Raw genomic sequence first — 19876 nt, 5'->3', positions numbered from 1 at the left:
AATGAGTTCTGTGTGATATTTATGAAGGCTAGCTCATGCCAGCCTAGCAGTGATTGGTCTTCAGAACCCCAGCATCTCTGGGTAACTAAATTATAGAAGCAGGAACTTTTGCTTCAGGGAACAGGGAAAAAAATTAGGCAATATTGGAAGATTAGCTGTTAAAGACAATAGGAAAATCACCCAAATAGTGTAATCTAGTACATCTTTTTCTCCATGTATTCAATTCATATAGGCATATACCTATTTATAGGTAAAAGAAAGTTACCTATGCCCCATCTGATGAATAACTTTAATATTCTTATTCCATTCATCCCATACATTCTAACGTTTAAAATGTGACAACAGTGGGAAAACCTTTGATAAATTGCATTTTGCCATTTTTTCTTTCATTCACACCCTCTCACTGAACAGCAAGGTAATCAGAAATTAGAGAACTTTTTAGATGGGGAAAACAAGGTAAGAATGAGGTCTAAAATAGAATTTTAAGATAGAGCCTAAGTCAGTCCCTGAAAAATAAAACCAGTTTCTGTTCTCAACAAATGCAATAGCATGCAGTTTATAATTTAAAATACACACAAAAATACATACATACTGAAACAAAATTGACTACTGACCCAACTTCTTGGATTGTAGGCAAGTTACCAATAATGAGACCTTCCATATATCTCTGGTATATGGGTAGTTTTTATGTGCTCCATTTTTATTTAATAATTGTTTTTCTGGCTGCTACATAAAAAAGACATGACATGAATAAGAAGGAAACTGGGATTCAGCCACATCTATCCTCAAAAGGCTTAGGGCATTCGAAAGGGCAGAATCAAATATTTTCCAAGCTTTAGTTAACCATTTCACATTTTGACAACGTGAAACCTACCCTGTACTCCTCAAAATTTACAGCCTACACTATGGTTTACTTAATATTTTTTCATAAAGGAGATTCATTCTAATCTGCTTACATTCATTTTAAAAGAAAATTTTGCTATTTCAAATGGAAAACCACTGTTGCTTCCCATAGATGGAAGGTAAGGTAACAATCAATACCAGGAAAACAAAACACTTACATTAAATTCTAAGAGGCACTTAAAACCGAGGTCTGTTCCTTTTGCGCTATCAAAGGAGATTAGCAGAGAAAGATTAAAGACAAAATAGCAGAGGTATACAATCCTTGACATAATAAGAAAGACTGAAAAGGACTTGAGAGAGAACGAATGATCTGCTTCTGTGATATAGTACTTTAACTGTGCATAGCTAAAATTATCCTTCATGCCAAGGAAAAGAATTTTGCATGTGGTGGTACATATCACACTTTGAGAAACACAAGTAAAAAGAAAGAAACCAAAATCAGGATCTCTGGCTTCCCATCTCTGCAACTAACCCATGGTGTGATCTTGAGCAGGTCATGTCCACTCTTTGGACCAGTTTCCTCAACTGTAAAATGAGGAGGTTGTGGATTAGGCAATCTCTCCAAGGAGCCGCTCAACTCTATGTGTCTGTGTTTTGTGAAACCTTTAAATGTGTTCTAGAATATTTCTTCATCATCTAAAATATGTGGTTGTTAACTGCATTTATCCTATTATCTGAAACGCTTACCAGAAAGAAATAGCAAAGATTTGAAAAGATCAGCTACTTTGGGGCAAAAGAGCCTTTTGAAGCTGTTGCGTTGAAACAAAAATTGATACAATCGACTGCAGTGCAAGCACAACAGAAGCTGACTCTCCAGGATATATACCCATGCACCCCTCAGCTTTAGAAGCCAGTGGGCAAAGCACTACCTTTAAATTGGCCTTACCAACTATCACGTAATCATTTGCCTAGGTCAAGTGGTAGTGTCTGCCAAGTGAGTAAAAAAGGGCGCTGATTCAAAATACCGGCTTTACTAATGGCAGGCTGAGAGGGGAAGAAACAGATCAGTAGTCAAAAACCAGCTAAGTAACTGTAAGCTTGCTCACTAGCAAGATCTGGTGTAGTTAAGCAAGTTTTTCTCCATCTGTAAAAGAATGACTGTAACCTACTTTATAAGGTTTCCATAAGAAATTATACAAAGTTTAACTATTATCATAATTATGGCAGTACATATGTTTATCCCCTTTCTCAGTTTTTCTCCTGTCTTTATATTCTGGAAAAATCAATTTAAGCAACATTTTATTTTTAATGCTGTACTTTGGCTCCAACTCTGAGAAGATAATAGTGAAAATGAATATAATAATTATAAATAATAATTTATGAAAATAATAATTATACTTACATTAAGTTTAAGCTACCATTTAGAGAACATTATCTACCATCCAGGAACTGCACTAAGCATTATTTCATTTAATATTCACATCAATCCAATTATTATTCCCATTTTACAGATAAAGAAACCAAGAACCAAAGAAGGGATGTGACTTTTCCAAAGTCACTGATGGATACAACTCAGAGATTATGAAATTTCACAGTGTCTCTCCAGATCTCAACAAGTGTGAGTGAGGAGATCATCCAGGAAGTCTTTTTTATACATCTGGGGTCAAAGTCGAATCATAAAAAAAAAAATCAGAGATTACCAAAATCTAGTTTAATAAATTAAGAAAGGTTGAATATTCACAATTCTGAAGGTCTCTTGTGTTTCTTATGGTTTTTTAAAATAAATTTTTAGAGGTAATAAACAATAAGAAAGACTTGAACATCATCTAGCTCTCTCCTCTGAAATCCCCTGGCACTTGGCTTATGCCTCTACTGTAGAAAATTCATCCTGCATTTTAACAAGGAGTGCCTCATTTTGCAAATGAAGGCATGCTCCTTGAGGACATCACCATATTTTTGCCAACTTTGTATTTTCTAAATGGCTAGTCAATGCTTTGTTTATAGCAGAGGATCATAAACATTTGTTGAATTGGAAAAACTGTTTGAAACATTATGTCTCTTCGTTAAAGAGGTGGTCCCATCTATCCTGTATGGAATTTGAGATGTCAGAGAGACAAAGATACGGGGATTGAGGTGAAAGCAAAGACATGGACTAAAGATTAAGGTTGGCGGGGCTTCCCTGGTGGCGCAGTGGTTGAGAATCTGCCTGCCAATGCAGGGGACACGGGTTCGAGCCCTGGTCTGGGAAGATCCCACATACCGTGGAGCAACTAGTCCCGTGAGCCATAATTACTGAGCCTGCGTGTCTGGAGCCTGTGCTCCGCAACAAGAGAGGCCGCGATAGTGAGAGGCCCGCGCACCGCGATGAGGAGAGGCCTCCACTTGCCGCAACTGGAGAAAGCCTCGCACAGAAATGAAAAGCCAACACAGCCATAAATAAATAAATAAATTTAAAAAAAAAGAAAAAAAAAAAGATTAAGGTTGGCGGTTGTAAGCATCAAGATGGCACTGAGCCCTAGGGTGGATGAACTCCCCTAGGCAGGAGTGGGCAGAGCAAAACCAGAATACAGCTTAGAACTGGAGCCCCAAGAGTGGTTGCTGAATGAACTGAATTTGCTCCAAGGCAATACTCCTCCTCTCTCTGGGACCCTCATTCCTGACCCTCAGGCATGGAAAGAAGCACGTGGAGCACTGCAGCCCTGTAACATGCACTCTGAGGATGTCCCCATTTCCCAAGACTAACCAGGAGAAACAAACGGTGGAGGGCTCCCCAGCGTTCTCCCCTAGGTTGGCAAGAGAGGGAGAAGGGGGTAGCTGACCAGAGTTAGGCATGGGAAGTAAAATGGTGCAAGAAGCCTGGCCACAAGGAAGGGGCCTGGAGGCCAGAGTTGCCCCCTCCCATGGGACAGGAGTAAGAATACCATCTCTCCTGCTCCACTCCACAAACCCCAGGGTCTGTCTCTCGATGTGTATGGCCCAGATTTCCTGGTGAACAAGGAAGAGGGAACAACACATCTCACTCTCAGAGAATGATTTTATCTTTTTCCTGTTGAACCACGTACAAACCATTTTGCTGTTTGCAGACTGATCCCACCAACTATGGAGATTCACAACTCGCTGTAAGCCTCTGAAACAGCACAGATTTTCCTGAGAGGTAACCGGGACCTGCTTTCTCAACACAGGCCTCAAGCAAACAGCAGAGCACTGCAGTGAACCTCTTGCTACCGGTACTGTAATTGTTTTAAACCTGCAACTGTAACCGGAGGGGAGCCCAGAACCCCCATAAACCAAACCAAAGCAAACAAAGCACCTCACTACACACTTAGGTTCTGGCCACTCAGGGACACTGGCAGGGGCAAACCTGATGAAAAGCAATTTTTCAGACCCACAGAAATATTTGCATGGAGAGAAAAACCCAGTAGAGCAAGTGGGGCTCTGCTGTCCTAACTGCTGGCCCCCCTCAAAGGCTCAGAAGACTGGTGGAGTCTCAGGTCCCTCCCGCCAAGAAGCACAGAGCCAGTTCGGACAAACCTCTCAATGACGTGCCATGGATTCACAATGGCCTGTGTGGACAATGTACCGCCCAGGATACATCTGAACACAAGGAGTCCTTCCATATCTTTCATGTTAAACTGACACCACTGCCCTCAAAACCCCAGAATAACTAAGTGCTTTTCAAGTAGTGTTAAGGTTGAAATTGCTGCTTCTTTTTCTATGCTGTTCTAGCAATACAGACTCACCGACTATCAGAGATGGACAGGATCTTAGACAGTCAACTCTCTAATGACACTCATGAGAAATGGAGCCCAGAGAGGTTAAGTGGTTTGTCCAAGGTCATGCAGCTTGTCAGTAGCTTTCCTGGACTAGAGTTTAAATCTTCCCACTCTTAGTACGGTGTTTCCTCCAATAGATTATGTTACCTTCCTCAGTTAAGGTTCCTTCATCCTTTAAACACATTGAGCACCTACTCAGAGCCAATTCTTTGGATAACAGAGAAAACACTCTTTACATGAACTCAAGAAGGCTGTGCTGTGCAAATGCAAGGAAAATCTCAGAGAAGCATCAGGAAGAGGAGAGCCTCTCAGATGCAGAACGTGTGGATTCTCACTGCATTTGTTTGACTTATGATAAGCCATATGCGAACTGGGAAGAACCCCCTACGTGGCCAGAAGCTGCCAGCATAAGATGCCCAAAGGTACTCTGCTGGGTGCCAAATTCTTTTATCTCATCATCATGGGAGGAGGAGTTCATGACCTCCCCATCTGTTTGGGGGAGCCAGCAATGATTCACTAGAGGAAGGTGTGTTAGAATTACACAACACACATTTAAAAACAGAAAACAGGGCTTCCCTGGTGGCGCAGTGGTTGGGAGTCTGCCTGCCGATGCAGGGGACACGGGTTCGTGCCCCGGTCCGGGAAGATCCCACATGCCGCGGAGCGGCTAAGCCCGTGAGCCATGGCCACTGGGCCTGCACGTCCGGAGCCTGTGCTCCGCAACGGGAGAGGCCACAACAGTGAGAAGCCCGCGTACCGAAAAAAACAAAACAAAACTACACTTTTATTACTTGGGGGGAGTGGGGGGATAGTAGTGCTTAAAATTTAAAAACCTAATCAGAGCTGACTCTGTCCCACCTGGGTAACAAAACCAGTTGCAACCAGAGTAGAGTGGTAACTGTCAGGACAAAATGGGCTCAAGCTGGGTGGGGAAGAGGCAAAAAAATAAATAAATAATGCTCACCTTGGCACGGTGTGCCCACATCTTAGATGACCCAGAAAGAAAATTCACTGTAGCTCTCTCTGGGAGGGAAAATGACATAGGATGACCTCCTATAGCCCACACTCTCTCTGTGGGGCATATAGTCCATCACCACCCCTACCTTACATCCTGGAACTCCAGGGGATGGGCAGAGGAGAGCCTCGCTGAAAATCAGTTAACGCCCAAAGCAGGCTTAAAAAGAGGGCAGGGGGCAAGGTGGAGTTTCTTCAGGATGGTGCTGAGGCAGTGGATTTGAAGAAGGGACTGCATGGGGGAGATGTGGGGATGGGGTGGGAGGCAGAGACAGAGAGACTGAGACACAGACAGGGAGGTGGTTAGACCTGCACAGCTGGGAGCTAGTGGGCAGTGGAGTGGGCAGAGGGCAGCCCGAACCACCACCTAATCATTCTGTGGTTCCTCCAGAGGTAGCCTTGGGAAGTGATCCCCAGGCCCAGCGCACAGGGTTTTGCTGCAGCACGGTGATACTTGAGTGCCAGCAAAGACAACGTGCCGCGACCATAGGCATGGGCAATGAAAGTGAACTAATTCCCTTGCTACTTCCCTAAGGCGCTGACATGTGTCCTTGAACCAGAAAGAAAAGGGACCCAACCACACTAGAGTCGCACTTCCAATGACACAACTGATGTGTGGGCAACTAACTGACCTGAAGGAACCACTTAACGTTTCGGGGCCTTTTCCCCCATCCTCTGCAAAATAGATTGTGGGAAGGGCAGGTCAATCTGTGTGTGTGTTGTGTGTGTGTGTTCACTGCATTTTTAACATTTTAAAATAGACTTTATTTTTTAGAGCAGTTTGAATTCACAGCAAAATTGAACAGAAGGTACGAGTCTCCCACACATGCCCAGCCTCCTCCACGGTCAGCATCCCTCATCAGAGCCAGATCAATTTTCCAGACACTCCTTTACACCTAGAATTTTTTTGCGTTAAGTCAAATTGTCTTGGATAGAGAGAGAGGGTGGGGGGAAGGGGGGGAAGGGGGCGAGAGAGAGAAAGAAAGGGAAAGAGGGAGGGAGAGCTGGAGGTAGAGGGGTGGGGAGTACAAGAGCAGCTTTCACTGCTCTTGGGGAAGGAGAAGGAGAGAGTAGCTAGCCTGGTAGATGCAGGGGGAAGGTGGCCAGCTTGCTGTACGTGTCAGGGTGACCCCTCTTCAGAGGTTCTCTGAATTGCTGCTTTGGACCATCTCTGGGCAGCGGGTTGTTAACGTCCGTTCCAGCTCAGACGTTCGATTAACCCAGTGGTGCCAAGTTCTTTAATGCACACATGCATACACAATCCTTCGGGTAACTCACAAAATGACCCACTTGCCATGAAGAGCAAGTGTTTAACAGTCTCATTTATGTTAAATAGAGCTGAGGTATCAGGAGCTGCCCCCAAAGTCTGACAAGAGTCTCTTTCTGGACTTTTGTGCCTACAATTTTGGGAGGATTGAGTAAAAGAGACAAGGGTGCGGTGTGAGCACAGCCCCAAGCTTCACCACCATTCCCATTGTTCAAAAGCCTGGAGTGCAGCCAACAAATACGTTTGAGCACAAGTCTACCATCAGTCACTACACTGAATGCTGGGACACGCAGACAATTAAGTATACAATGGATGTTAGGAGCCTGGGGTTGAATCCCAGCTTCCTGTGTAAGTCTCAACTTCAGCACCTTCAAAAAAGGAGATAATAGCACCTATAAGACAGGGTTGACATGAGGCTCCATGAAGAGGATGATATATAGTTCTCAGCACGTGTAGGTCCACAAATCTCCGAATGAAAGGGACCTGATGTAACCCTTGATCCAAGTTTCTCATTTGAGAGACAAAAAAAAATAAAACTCAGAGATTTATTCACTTCTAAGTTGCAATAGAAAACTGCAGAACTGAGAATTCAGGTCTCCTGAGCTCCACTTCCACATTCTGTTCCACTATCAAATGATTACAAATAATAGTAATACTAGTAAGAGTTACCGATGACGATGATACTCCATTTATGAGTCCTCACTAAATGTCAGACCCCACCTGGCCTCTCCCAGGCATTATCCCATGTCATTCTCACAGTAAACCAACGAGGTAAACATCCTAGATTGTTCTCATTTGACAGAAGAGGAATCAGATGCTCCTAGACAGGAAGTGTCGTGGTTAAGGCAGCAAAACCAGGACTTGATCCAAGTCCTTGTTCTGAACAAGTGTCCTGGGCTGTGCGTACTTCAGAAATGAGATGTCTCTCCTCAAATAATTTTACCCTCTTTAGCTAAAGCCATAATTACAGCCTCATTTGCCTTTGGATAATTGGCTTCCCTCTTTGCTCTGGTGTCTGGTTCCTCTTGGGCAGCCGCTCCAGCCTGGAGGGTGTCACACTCAGCACATCCACTGTGGCTGCCCAGGGCTAATGAGGGCTCTCAGTGTGGTTGCATTTAAGTGCCCGGTGTTGCAGGGAAGGTCCATGCACAGACATACCCCCTACCATCAAGAATGACGGCAGGGCTGTGAAAACATGTCCCTCCCAAATGGGAACATGCCGCTCCAGCTCTTTAAGAGAGGACAACATGATCTGCTTTGCGCTGAGCCTATCGCACAAGGAGATAGAAAAATCCTGTGGGCGAGTGTGTGTGTGTGTGTGTGTGTGTGTGTGTGTGTGTGTGCGCGCACGCGCGCGCACGCGCCCCCGCACGCACGTGAAGAGGAGGAAGAAGGGAGAATAAGAATCCTCGACAAGCACTAGAAAAACTGGATGAGATTCATGCCCAACAGTGAAGAAATAAGGAGCACAGAGGACAACCATTTGTCTATTAAGACAATGAATTCCAGTAAGTTTTTCTTGCATAAAATTAAATGAATCCAAATGTCCCTAAATAGGAAAACAGTGAAATCAATTATAGCCCATCTATACAACAGAGTCCTATGAAGTCCTTAGAAATGGCATGGGAAAATGTTCCTAATGATTCTCAGTGAAAGAAGCAGATTACAAACCTGGCAAAACATTATCCCAGTTATATATAATATATGATACAAAAGAAAGGAAGAATAACAATGTTTACCTCTAAATCATGAGATCACAGGTGCTTTTATTTACTTCCAAATATTCTACAAAAACACAATATTTTTATAATACTAATTTCTATGAACAATAAACATCATTTTTTCCAACAATGGCCCAGCATTCCCAGGAGAATGCCTGATAGAGGTTATGGTGTGGTCTGAGGCCCTCATTAGCAAGGGAGTGTGTCAGGCAAGGATGAACCCTGAGCTCTCCTAAGGCTTGAAAGGCAGTGGTCTTCAGTGAGACAGTGCTCCAGCCCTGACACTACAAGTTCTCCCAAAGAACTGTTTTCTGGAGAGGGCCTACATCATACTCACTACCCCTCAAAGTTCAGCTGACATCCTAGCTCTTCTTGTCCTCAACATTCCAAAAGCACTATTCTCACTGAATTCCAATAGTAGTCATTCTTATGGGATTATTTGTAAATAACTCTATAAATTTATAATACATTTATTAAAACCCTATAAATTATTTAAAACCCTGTAAGTTATAAATTTACACCAGAGGCTGCTGTGCTGGGTCCATATGCAGATTTTATTCAGCCTGAAAATATCATTTAAAACCTAAATCAGCAGGTTTCTCATAAAAAAAAATTTGTGGGACCTCTCTCTCAAAAGAAAAAAAAGAGAGATAAGGTAGCATTGGGCCCACATATTGACATAGATAGTAACAATCACTTAGCATTGATTCACAGCTGTCCTATATACCCAGTGACATGGACTTTGCCCCAGTCCTCACTGCTCCCTATTGCTCCCCACTCTGAGCTGCGTGTGGATTGATCATTTTCACTCTTGTTTCCTTAGTAGTAGAGAAATATTTTTCTGTATACTTATCTCTGTCAAAGGTGGGGAAATGAATGACTGACCAAATGGCACTGTGCTTTAGGGAAAAAATGAAAGGAATCACATTTCTTTGTGAAGTGAAGAAAGTTCTCACACGTTTACTAGGCAAATGGAAAATCTGTTGTAAAAAATACAACTGAAGATGACATTAAGTGTGTTTGTGTGTGTGTATATATGCATATTTGCTTAGGTTATTATATATATTATATACTATATATAAAATATATATTTAATATATTTGCTTAGGTTACTATATAAAATGGCATAATAACTACCACTCTGTACGTTCATTTCTATTACCTTCATGGCCTATGTGGGCTCAAGTTTGAAGATCTTTGGGGTAAGTCTTTTCTCTCCCAACTGTAAGCTCCCTGGGGGGCGCTGAAAATTTTCTGTTCCAGATGCCATATTGCACAGCAGTTTAGAGAGTGGATGTTGAAATCAGACAGACCCCATTTGGAATCCTGGCCCTGCCATGCTACTTGACCTATGACTCTTGGCAAGTTTCCCAACCTCTCTAACCTTCAGTTTCCTCACCTGTAAAAGGGGGTATTAATATCTACACTTTACAGGGATGTCATGATAATGAAATGAGATAATGTGTGAAAAGTCTTAGCATAGTGCCTGCCACAAAACAGTTAAATAAATGGTGACCATGAAATTATTTATTACTGTATTTCTTTCACATTTCCCATAACACAGTGTTGCTACATTTTTAGCTTTTCAATAAATATTATTGAATTAAATCTTCAGCTGGTCTTCAATTCAACTGTATCATGGTCTTAAGGAAACTTTCTCCTATTCTAGGAAGATGTGGAGAAAAAAATCAGCAAAATCAAACTTAAACAGGTCAACATAAAAGTCTCTGAACATTTTAAAACCTGCCTCAGTATAATTCAAACCATCTATAACTGTAACTTCACAATGAAAACAAACAAAAAATTTGGAGTAAACATAGAACCTTTTAAAAATTTATATAAACTCTATCCTTTTGTGTGTTTCCACTTGTCATTCCAAAATTGGAAAAAATCCCATGGAACTTGGTTTGAAAGGTGTGAGAACAGCCTGATTTTGCTCATTAGTTTTAATGAGGTAAATTGTTTTTAATTGCACAAGAGTTGATTTGGTTTACCACTAAAGAAGTAATCTGGGATTCTCTGCCCCACACTCTGCCCCCAATTAAACTGTATTCTGTAATGTCATTAAAAGCTGCTATTCTAAGTATTTGAGGAGGTTCAAGAGGGATTCTTTTCTTTGATTGTATGCCAACTTTTTTTTTTAACTTCAGCCAAAAAAAAAAAAGAGGACAGTGTAATAAATCTCTCTTGGATTTGTTCTGCAGCTTATTAAATCACTGTCTTCTCTGATTCTGGATCTGAAGGTTTCTTTCTGACATTGAATTCTGAGATCAGTCACATCGAAAAGGAAAGAGATGTAAGGAACAGCCCCTTCTCAGATCTGCAAGTGTAGAAGGGACGTTTTAGAACTGGAGGTAGCTTTGTAACACTGTAGGTGGGAGGGGCAAGCCCCTATCTGAACAAAGATCTTCGATGCCTCCAAATGCTCTGAGGAGAAAAATCTTAGATTCTCAAAACTCAACAGCTCTTTCTGGAAGAAAATAAATTGGCTCCAGTAAGAATATCCTTTTACCTTTCCCAGGGTTCTGAGCCTTACTGTGTGATCTTGAGGGCATCGTGCCACTTCCCTGCATCCGTTTAACCTTCTATAAAATATCCTCATTCCTCACTCCCAGCTCAGGCAGGACATTTAGAAGTGTTGGGGGCAATATATGGGAGAAGGCGTTTTTAGGCACTAAATGGTGTTAGAAAGACTCAGCAGTATTGCCATTGTCACTCAGGGAATGTTTTTATAAATCAAAGATTTTCATGTCGGTAGAGCTCTGGAAAAGCTTGCTCAGTCTCATGATTTTATAGTTGTTCTATAGAGCTTAAGTGACGTGCCGAAGATGACACAACTGTGCAGTAAATGAGATAATGTACATCAGTGTTTCTCGCAGTGCCTGGTGTATAATAAGCACTCAGTAAACCTCACCTACAGTTGCTACTGCTGACATTATTATTGCTATTATTCAGGTCTCCTTACTCTCAGTTCAGTGCTCTTTCTATCAGATACATACAGAAACTACAAGAAGCTTGCCCCATGGGCCCAAGAAATTTCTTGCTATAAGAAAAATGATCATTCCAAGAAACCATCTCATTTTTTTCATAACTGAGAAGGTCCAAAACCTGGAGAAGTGTTATTTCTTGGCACATAGTTCCCAGGATGCTAACATAACACAGGATCCGAATTTGGGGCCTTGCTTGGGAAGGAGAAGCTATCCCTTTCTCCTGACCCTTCTGACCCTTCCACCCACAAGTAACACAGAGAAACTGCACACTGTGGACCAGGGATTGAATCCAGGCTCCAACAACCCTGCCCTCAAGTCCCCAGGGAAGAGCAATGTCCTGGAAATGGAAAATGACACTGACTTGGAGAAAGGAAAGACTGGCCAACACTTGAAACTGGGAACGCTATGTGGCCAAATGGCAAAAAAGACAAAATCAGACTCCTACCTCACACCATACATAAAACATAAGCTCTATAGGTTGATTAAAGACTTTTGTATTAAAAACAAAACTATGAAATTCTTAGTAAAAATATAAATGAAAATCTTTCAGACTTTGGTATTGAGAAAGATTTCTTAAAGATGACACAAAAAGGTTTGACTGTTAAAAAGATGGATAAATCTGTACAAAGAGTAAGAAATGAAAAAAATATATATCTTAAGTAAAATGAAAAGACAAGCTGTAAGTGGGAAGAAGATTCTCATAATACATAAAATCAGCAAAACCTGAGTATGAAGAATATATAAAATATCCTGCAAGTTCATAAGAGGAATACAACCAACCCCAAAGAAAAATGGACCAAAGTCATGGACAGACATCACAGACATGAAACCCAAGTGACAAGAAACACAAGGAAAGAGTTTCAGTGTCACTGGTGATCAAGAAACTGCAGATCAAGAGAGTGATGACGTATGTTACACCCATTTTACTGGCAAATTTTTAAATTGGGACAATATCAAGTGTTGAAGAGAATGCAGAGCCACATAATCTCTCATCCACTATTGCTGGGAGAGTAAATTAGTGCAAGCACCTTTGGAAACGCGTTTAGCAGTATCTCCTAAAGTTAAATATTCAGATCTCCCATGACCAAGCAAATCTACTGGTAGTTATATGCTCCACAGAGACTCTTGCACATGTACAAAGAGAGACATGTACAAGAACATTCTTAGCAGCAATGCTTACAATAAAAAAAAAAATCCGAAACAACCCAAGTGCCTAAAATTGAAAGCATGAGTGAATAAACTATGGCTTATTCACACAATAGAATTTTCTACACTCATCAGAAAAATGAACTCCAACAGTTTTTAATATGAATGAATTTTAGTATAATATTAAGTGAAAAAAGTAAGTCCCTTCAAATTACTCATAGTTCAATACCCTTCTTTATAAAGCTAAAATAACCAAAACACTAGAGATATGTATAGATGCAGTAACACTGCATTAAAGCAGTGGAATGATTAACAAAAGATTCAAGAATGGGTTACCTTAGGTGGGGAAAGACACACATAGTTATAGGTAGTTGATTGTTCAGTTTCTAGTGTTTGGTTTGGGTGGTGAGTGTAAGGATGTTTAATTTATTATTAAAAATAACTAACTAAATATGTTAATAAATAAAAGCAAGCCCTTGTGTGGACCAGTGATGAGCTACATTATGAGTCGAGTATTATGACAACCCCTGTTCTCTACAACTGAGGTCCCATCTTCCCTTTTCCTTTGTTTTAAGGGACACTGGTCACTGAATAATGGTATATTTTACTGCCTAGGTGCACAGACTAGTTTCTGAGAGTGGATATCAGTGAGGCCCTAGGCAGACTAGGCACATAAAGAAATAATATATATCCCTTATCCGTAAGGAGCTCTCTCCAGCAGCATAGATAGTCGCACCAACAGACAATGAGAGAGAGAAATGCCAAGTATCAGGGTGAGGTCTCTGCTATGTGTTGTGGGATCTGCTCCTCTTTGCTGCACTGCTCTCCTTCCCCCACTCAGGCTCTAGGAGCTCCGCTTGCCAACTAGAGAGGGTCAGTCAGGGGGCCACCTGCATCAGAATCCCCTTGGAGGGCTGATACCATGCACATCCCTGGCCCCTCCCCAGATCTGCAGTGTCAGAATCTTTGGGGTAGGGTCCAGGATTCTGCAATTTTAGCAAACTTCCCAGATGCACCTAAGGTCTGAGAAATCTTCCCCGCAGAGATTCTATGTCTTGCTTTATCCCCTTTGAGAATCCAGGATAATATTTTGAATGTGCTACTGTCTACTGTCACACTTCCCCCCATTGGTCAAGAACCCTGGCAGCCGTTCCATTGTTATAGCCCCAGGGAAGAGAGATGAGGAAGGCTTCCTCAGAAAAGAAGATATTATAGAGCAAAAAGGTAGTGGCCCCTGAAGCCACAAGACATGTGTGCCCCAACATGCCCACCTTGGACTAAAGTCCCAAAGAGAGATATTTTAGATAGGTCGTGGGAAAAGGCAAAAACAGAGTCTCTCTTCCCTTTCCTAATTGGGTCCCTGGGACCTGGTCCCAGACACTATTTTGGAGAGGGAAGGGGAACTATTTTGAAACAGAAAGACTTGTTAAATCTGAAGCCACAAGATGTCATTGACTGAAAATTTTAAGTTGCCACACTACAAAGTGAGGTGGAGACTCAAAAAGATTAGATTAGATTTAGAACAAACAAAAGCAAGAAGCTTCATCGTCTTTGCACGTTGAGTGTGGTGCAGAAATTTGCAAACTGGCATGGCTGTATCTGCACTACCACCCCAGGGCCTGTCCTGCAGCAGGGACTGAGTAAATGCGGAATGCGACTAGGCTGAGATGCCTGAGACATCAGGGAAGACGCACTGCACACTTGACCTTGGGTCAGGGTCTTAAAGGGATGAGTGGGAGTTACTAGTTAGTGTGTCTAGGGGTGGGAGTAGGGAATGGGGCGGTGGGGGGGGGTGCAGTAGAAGGTATTCCGGGCAGTATTCACGAAGAAAAGAACTGTGGAAGGTCATGTATGGTGCCAGGAGAGACGAGGAGCCAGCCAGGAGTCCAGAGCATGTCCTCGGAGGAAGAGGACTTGTTCCTTTCCTGCCTTGTCTTTCACAGCAGTCTTAGTACCCAGCCTGATGTGGACATCCCAAGTCCCAGGCAGCCTGCTTATACCACTTCTCACTGCAGGAAAGCTGTGCTTTAAAAACCTGCAGTGACATAGCAACCACTGGCATCTAGAGTCCCATCTCCTGCCCAAGCAAAGGTCCCCGTACACAGCTGTCAGACAGTTGCCCAGTATTTGGAACAGGGGCAGAGAGTGAGGAAGGAAGAAAAAAATCTCTCAGGAGGAACAATGTGGCACTTTTTTCTAACATGGAGAAGGAAGCATTTTCAATAAGAAAATAAACATATCTTCTCCTTTTTATTCATTATAAGAACAAAGCATGGTGTAGTGGAAAGAAGAGGAGTTTTGTTATTCAAAGGACTTGTGTTCCAAATCCAGCTCCACCACTGCTACCTATGGGTAGCAGAGACGGTCATCAAATATGCTATGCATTTCCCTTCAGTTCCCAGATTCCCTTGCAACTAGGTTGGGAACATGTGATGGGGTCTGGCCAGTGGACTGCGGGTGGAATCTCTGGGTGTCACTTTCAGGCTGATGTAGTTGAAAGTGGTTGTACTTCGTTCCTCGCTCTCTTCCCTGCTGCAAAGAGGCCATGGGTACAAGCTGGCATAGCTTCACAAGGGACAAAAGGCGTCCGACCTTCCTGACCTTTATCAGACTTTGCACAAGAGAGAAGTAAACCTTTGTTAAACCACTGATATTTGGAGATTGATTTGTTACCCCAGAATCACATAGCCAAATGCACTAATGCACTAATACATTGTAATATAACCCTTGGTCTCACTGGGATGAAAGTTACTTGACTCTCTAGGCCTTGGTTTTCCCGTCTATAAGATGAGAATAATTATACCTATGTAATTGGGTTGTAAGAATTTACTATATGTTTATGTCCTATATAGCAAATAATATATAGCTGGCATTTAATAAATGTCTCTTCCTTTAAGATGCAGTTGATGTCATTATTATTCCTGTGGTTATTACTGTTATACAGGGGATACAATAAATGTCTTTAAATAAGCAGCAACTGTGTCAGGCACTCTACTAGTTGTTTTACATGCATGATCTCATTTTTGTAGCTAAAGAAACCAAGCCTCAAAGAGGTTACTTGTTCAAAGGAACACAGAGCTAGTAAGTGATCAAGTCAGGATCAGAAACAGGGATTTCCTAAACTAAAAGTCCATACTCTAATGGCAACATTCCTACTCACATTTCTCAGATGTGGAACCCCGGAGGCTCAGAGATGTTACATAAGTTCACCAAGCAAAGCAATAAATGTTAGAACGAGAGAACTTTTCTCTATTCCAGACCAGTGTTGCAATGATGTGATGATTAGAAAAGATAATCCCCCGCTAGGGCACTGGACAGTGATGTCTGTGCCCCCTCCCACCACAGAGGCCTTGCCCATTGTGAACTGAGGTCCTAGCAGCTCCAGATACTGTGGGCAACAGATAAGAAGAGGGGGAAAGAAGGAAACTACACCTTGATAAAAGGAAAACTGGATGCTTTGTGTTCAGAGAATGGCTTCTCAACAAAGTTTCCAAAGAAAATCCCACTAGCTGAAAATAAACATTGAAAGGGTTTCCAAATCTCTGTCAGATCTCTGTCTCTCTCTCTTTCTCTGTCTCCCTGTTGGTCCCTCTCTCTGTGTGTCTCTCTGTTTCTCTCTCTGTCTCTCTGTCTTCCCCCCACCGCCCCCTGTTTGTTTTGGAAGTTGAGAAAAGTGAGCAGTGTGGATCCTAAAGCAGTTTACACTGAACCAGATGGCACATGTGATTAGCATCAGACTAAAAAGACACATTACTTAGAGATTAGGTTCTAAGCAGGGACAAATCTGTTCCAAAGGAACAGAAGGTTTCGTTTTCTCACAGACTCCCCTCAAGAGCTTCCTCGGGGCGTACCTATTCATCCCTTCTCCCATCAGCACCATCAGGCAAGCCCAAGCTGGAGAAAACAGGAAATTCGTCTCCATAGATGTCCCAGTTCTCCTCCCGCTGAACCCAGAAGTCATTCACACAGGGCAAGCCACTCCCTGCGGGACCTCGACTGCTGGTGGCCCCTGACTCCCTCCTACCCCAGGCTAACAAGTCACATTATGCCACTGAGTCTGCACAAAAACCCAATGAGACTCGTTCTGTGGTTATTCCCACTTTACAGCCGAGGAAATTGAGACTTATAAGGATTAAGTACTTTACTCAGGATCACAAGTCAAGTAAAAGTTGAGGCGAATGGAGGCTAATTGCCTCCGTGAAAGAAGAAAGAATTAAAAAGTGTGTGTGTGTGTGTATATGTTTTAAAAGAGCCCCAAGGAGCAAACCATCCTAGAGGATGTCTGTCAAGTGTCCCAAACTATGTAACTATCTTGAGGCCTGCAGCAAGGTAAACAATGAGGTGAGAAACCACAAACATCTCACCCTGACCTATTCTTCTGGGCTCACATCGCACAGGTCCTATGCAAAAACACTCTAGGGAAACGAAATAAAAATTGGAAAAACCATTCAAAGCAGGAATGAGACATGGATACAGACCAAGGCCTTTTTGTTCCTTAAGTCCTGTGCTTCTCAGACCCTGGAGAAAAACACACAGCTTTCAGGGAAACAAGGAAGCTTAGCTTAGGGTTACGTGCAACTATCAACTATGAAGGGATGCCCTTATTGCAAAGAACCTGAAGGTAAGGACAGAAGTTGGGAAAATGAAAGGAGCAGCAGAAATAATAACCACAACACCAGTAATAACAGTGATCACTTAGTATGGGATATTATATTGCTCTGATAAGCACTTTAAACGTACTGTTGGTCTCATCAGCCCACACAACAACCTTCTAAGACAGACATTGCTATCATTTTTCCCATTTTACAGATGAGCTTACTGAAGATCAGAGAGGTTAAGTAAATTGCCCATGGTCACCCAGCTGAAAAGGGGCTAAAGTAGGAATCCAACCCAAGAACCAGTGCCCTTAACCAGTAAACTTTCTCCCCCTTCTGCATAGGACCCTCCTGAAGAGAGGCCAATAGGATAGTCTGCCAACATTTCGGAAAGTGCTTAAAAGCCTTCTGGTTCCTCTGCTTGATGTCAGTACAAGTGTTCAAGGCTGTGAGTACAAGCTAATGTCACCGACAATACTCCAGGCAATTTGCACATCTGGCAGTTAGATAAGTGCAGACTTAAAGCAAACTGCGTCCCTGAGGCACAGGACAATTCACAGGGAGAACAACAGAAGGGATTTCACTATAACTCAGACTTGGCCAAGGAATCAAACTCCCCTTATTTCAGGGTATAAAGGAGACACTCACCCAAGAGCCCCAGACACCCAGTAAGTTCGTGTGTATGAACTCAGATTGTATTCACTTGGAACTTGAGGATTTAAGGAGAAGGCTGAGCTGAAGTTTCCCTTGGGGTATTTTTTTAATTTGTTTTTTTAATTGAAGTATAGTTGATTTACAATGTTGTGTTAGTTTCAGATGTACAGCAAAGTGATTCCGTTTTATATATATATACATATATACAGATATATACAGATATATATATGTGTGTGTGTGTATATATATTCTTTTTCAGATTCTTTTCCTTTTGGGTTACTTTTGTAAGAGGGTTCACTTAACAAATAAATAGTGGGAGAAGAGTTACCTTTAAGCTGTGCATAAGAGCATACTGCTTTCACACATGAACCAAGGATGGATAGACTAATTATACATTGCCGCCTCTTTAAAATGGGTCCCCAAAGGGCTCTCTGTTCACCTACTTCTAGTCTCTGTACGTATGTAAAGGTAAGAATTTTGCATTTTCTTTGTAACTGTGTACAACACTGGGGCTGGCCTTCTGTCAATTAATATTAATCAGAGGGTTTTTACTGAATCTGAAACTCAAAGACGCAGCAGGACTGGCGAGCAGCAGCTGTCCAGCCTGCCCTGTGATTATGCTAACCCTCAGAGGCCACCATCAGCCCAGGAGATGTGACTCCAGTAAAGGAATCACTCCTACTCCTACCAGGCTGGAATTGACACCGCATGCCCAATCCAGGACCGCGCTAACACTCCATCTGGCCTCGATGCTGAGCCGGGCCCCTGACCATGACTGCCGCTCTGAACAACGAAAGGGAGCCAAGCAGCCCTTGCTCCCTGCTGCCTGTGCAGCACCACACGCAGCAAGAGTCGGCCTTGCCACGCCCCTAGGATGGGACTCACTTCACTTCTACAGTGACACCACTGAAATCCAGAAAGGGACTGCCAGGGCAGGAAGGGGCAGGCATATTTCAAAGTTTTCAGAGTGAAGGTAATTTATTCCGACATGGAAATCAGAAGGTGAAAACCGAGGAAGGCTCACTTAAAAAAACCCAGTAATACAAGGCATACAGCAAGACTTAACCAGGATTAGTTTCCAATCACCTTACACAAACCACCTTGCACAAACCAACCATGTATGTACTGCGTTAACCTGCTGTCACACATCTGTCTAAATGGTCAGGAAACTCCAGGCATGAATATGAAATCACAAGAACGCTTTTCTTCCCACGCCCTTCTCCTAGCTTTAGTTCCACGGAATGAGATTCAGACAGCAATTCTGGACGCACCATGTCAACCAGACATTAGGGGGGAAAGTCTTTACAGTGAAGTGGTTCCTGAATCTTTAATACATAAATATTCAAGCTTCACTCTGAATAAATCCCGGCTGGGAGATGACTGATCCTCTGCTTTCTAAGACTTCTTATTTCTTGCACAGTTTGCTTCTCACAGAGAGGAGTGATGTAGGAAATGGTGAATACTGACATCCAAGTGCTACCTGCTCATAGCTGGAGGACGTGTGGCCATCCAGCCCACTGATCCCAAAAACAGGGAACCCCAAGGCTCTTGACTGTGGGATGCTGGCTGGGGACTGGTGGTTACCAGAGATCAGTTTGGGTGAGCAGAAGCTCTGACCACAACCATTGCCCAAGTCCACTGTCATTTCCTGCTCTCCAGGAAATACCGTTACGTGAAGAAAGGCAACGTCCAGAGCAGTTGTATAACATGCTACTATGAGAGTAGTAATAAAAGACCAGGGGAGAATATACAGTTAATGTGTGTTTGCTTGCTTATATAGTGAGTGCCCCTGGAAGCACACACAACAGGAGACGGAAGCCACTGGTGCCTCTGTGAAGGGATCAGACCTTTACCTACTTCTCACGTAGAGTAA

General features: G+C 42.6%; 1 protein-coding gene across 1 annotated transcript in view; it reads right to left on the bottom strand.

The window, feature by feature from the left end:
- The window catches only part of DOCK2 (dedicator of cytokinesis 2), a 410412-nt gene that overhangs the window by 273905 nt on the left and 116631 nt on the right, over positions 1–19876 (bottom strand). The gene's annotated exons all lie outside the window — the stretch shown is intronic.

Source organism: Lagenorhynchus albirostris, chromosome 3 (assembly GCF_949774975.1).
Source record: "Lagenorhynchus albirostris chromosome 3, mLagAlb1.1, whole genome shotgun sequence".
Lineage (NCBI taxonomy): Eukaryota > Metazoa > Chordata > Mammalia > Artiodactyla > Delphinidae > Lagenorhynchus > Lagenorhynchus albirostris.
Note: the sequence above shows the minus strand (reverse complement) of the source record. Positions and strands in the feature narration are given on the sequence as shown.